Raw genomic sequence first — 3,184 nt, 5'->3', positions numbered from 1 at the left:
AGATCTTACTATCTACATATGTATCTGTAATAAAATTTAAGATATAAATCGATAAGAAGGTAACAACAATGGCTAATGATGAAGTTGAACAATTATAACCGTGTCACTATGTAAAACAGTAAAAGTCATTTAGCGTGTGTAATTGTTTCTAGAATTTTCCATGTAGTATTTTAAGACAGGAGTTGATAGCTAACAGAAACCAAAAAAGCAAAAAGCAGAGCTAAGGAAGAACTACTGTGTTGGAGAAGCTCATTGGTCTAATAGGATCTGACTGGACGGTAGACTTGGGAGGTCAATTAAAGCCAAATGCCTCCCTCCAACACTTGCTGGGATTCGCAGTAACCTAAGAAATCGATACAGTCTTTACAAAAAGACTGGGGGATTCTTTGAAAACATCCAAGTATTGCCAAGGGAAATATATGATGGATTTCCAGATTTTGCAAAATAATTATATAATACATTTATTGTTGGAGAAAGATCACTCGTCTTTTCCAAAGGCATAATCTGTCCCCTTTGTTGCAATATGCTGTTTCTTTTCAGTAATTTGGACACCGAAGCACATTTGCTGCACAAATAGATTTTTGTTTTTTCACCATATTGGAATGCATCTCTCACTCTGCAGCTGTAGAATTGTGTCTCTATTTTAAGTTCTTAGTGGGATGGCATTAGAAATTTGGTTTCAGCAAGAAAACTTCCCAGATGTGCAAAGAATGACATATCTTCTAGTCCTATTTAGCAGCAAAATAAAACACATAAGAGTGCTGCTTTTTTTTTTTTAAAATTATTTCATTACAAATAAGAAAAAAAGAATTTTCAGAGTTAGCATTCGAGAAGTCGGAATAACAGATTTTCACTGTTTACTGTTGTTAACGTGCTGGGTGATGGGCACACTACCTCACTCTGACCCTCCTCCAGCAGACCTTTGGTAAACAGAAAGGAGCTGGTTTGGAACAGGTTTCCTTCAACACAAAATTATCACAGAGGAGAAATAATACATTCAGCACAGAAGAGTGCTCAAAGACTCAAGCCTCATACTCTAGAAACATTAATGGCTATAAGAAACAACTATTTCTTTCTTTCTTTCCTTCCTTTCTTTTTTTTTTTTTTACAAGAGCACAAATCTACTTTTATTTATTTACTCTCCATTAGTTTAAATCCGGGATGGGTACAGCATCACACAGATTCTGTGTCCAATGGCCTTTGCAGGAAGGTTGTTTCAGGATTTGGCACAAACCATGCCTCTGTTTCTGTGGGCCTGAGTTACTTTTCCCCAGATTTCTCTGGTTTTGTTTGGTTTGCCCCCAAGAGTCACCTTGTACACATAAGCATACCTCTTGCCTTAGTAGAACTCAGTTTCATCTCCGGCATAAACACCTTCAATCTTAAGAAGAGCCGTGTGCTCTCTTTGGTTCCGGAGGCCTCGCTTGCAGCCAGCAAAAATGGCCTTGCACCACAGCCTTCCAGACATTCTTGCTTTTTATTAGAAGTCCTGTTCCCGCAGGCCTCCAAAGGCACCATGAAGGCAGAAAGAGAAACAACTATTTCTAAATGCCAGAATTCTCCCAATTCGTGGATATACTGTTCTTTTTGTGGAGCGATATTTTCCTTGAATGAGGGACTAGGGGAAGTTACACTCTCCTTCCAGAAGGTCTTGATTCTCTTCAGGACAAAATGTCTACCATGTCAGATGCTTAAATATCTCTAGCAGGCATAGAGGGATTGGCCAAGTCACACCCTGCCCTGGGGGAAGTTAGGTTGGTTTTTAATAGCAAAGCAATAAAGAGAAATGGTCAATAGTCACATACAGTAGGGATAAAGGGTTCCCAAACCAGCAGTGAGAAATACCCCAGTTCAAGTTTGTCCCCCTGCATTGTAATACATTTTTAATCCCTATTTGATAGTCTTTGCTGAGTTTTGGAGAATGATCGAAAGGTGTGAGTAATGTCTGAAGAAGATCTGAGAAGACCACTTGCAACGGTAGCATCATTGAGGAAATGACGTCAAGTTATCTGTGGAGCAGACTGTGATAGCATCGCAGGGGATGGTTATATGCGTTAGCATTCTCTTTGCTGGCCGAAATATCTGACAAAAGTAGCTGAAAGAAGGAAGGGTTTCTTTTTGTCCAGTTGGGGGACAATCATTCCATCGTGGCAGACATACGAGGCAGCCGGTCATGTCGTTCCTTTAGTCAGATGACAGAAAGGCAAATGTTGGTGCTCAGCCAGCTTTATCCTACCTGTTCAGTACAGCACTGGTGGCCATGGAATGGTACAGTCCCACTCAGGATGAATCTTCAAAGTTCTGTTAGCCTCTCTGGAAACACACTCATCGACACATTCACCACTACGTTTCCATGGTGATTCCGAATCCCCCATCTAGTTTCCAATGAGGATTATCTGTCATAAAGGGGCAGTGAGAAATCCTAGGACTGGTTTGTAGAACAACATCGTGATGTTTGCATTGCTCAAGAAGGGGACCCCAGCTAAAGCAGCCCTTCTTATATCAATCTAGCTAGGTAGAAAGTTAAAATAACACTTGAGTAGTCGCAGAAGGTCTCTTGTGTACTGGATGATTACTGCATGTACTGTTAATGCTTACTGTCCCTGCCTCTCACTCCCTATGCTTTATAGAAAAAGGGATTGGGGGACTATTCTGAGTCAACTGAGGTTTTTTCCCTCTTTAGTGTAACTCTTTGAAGGTTCTTTGGGGTCTCAGTTATGTTGTGATGTTCTGCCGAAGCAGACACAGGAGAGAGGATGTTTTACTGAAGCAGAGGCACGAGACGACCTATGATGTTTAGAAAGAATGTAAATATAGCCCCACACTCGGTGTGAGGGGCCTCTTGTGCTGGTTCACCTTGCACCGAGCCGTTGATCTGTGCTTGTTGGGGCCTCCTAGAAAGCAACCTGCTAAAGAACCTCTCATAGCATTCCAGCTGGTTCTCACCACTTCCGTGGACTTGCGCTGATTCTGTGGGGCCTCACGGTTTCGTCAGGATCGAGCTGCCACTACTGACTCTTGCTTGGCATTTCCTAGTTAGACCGGACGGCTGCTGCTGATTCCTGTTTGATGTCTCAGACCACTGATATCCTGACAACCAAGATTGTGGTCTCCCCCAAAGGGCTTCTAAACAGGTCTACAACCCCTGTTTCCTATTAACCTTTCTTTTCCCCTACCACTGGTA

This window comes from Rattus norvegicus, chromosome 9, assembly GCF_036323735.1.
Source record: "Rattus norvegicus strain BN/NHsdMcwi chromosome 9, GRCr8, whole genome shotgun sequence".
NCBI lineage: Eukaryota > Metazoa > Chordata > Mammalia > Rodentia > Muridae > Rattus > Rattus norvegicus.
The sequence above is the reverse complement of the archived record's forward strand: the minus strand, read 5'-3'. Positions refer to the sequence as shown.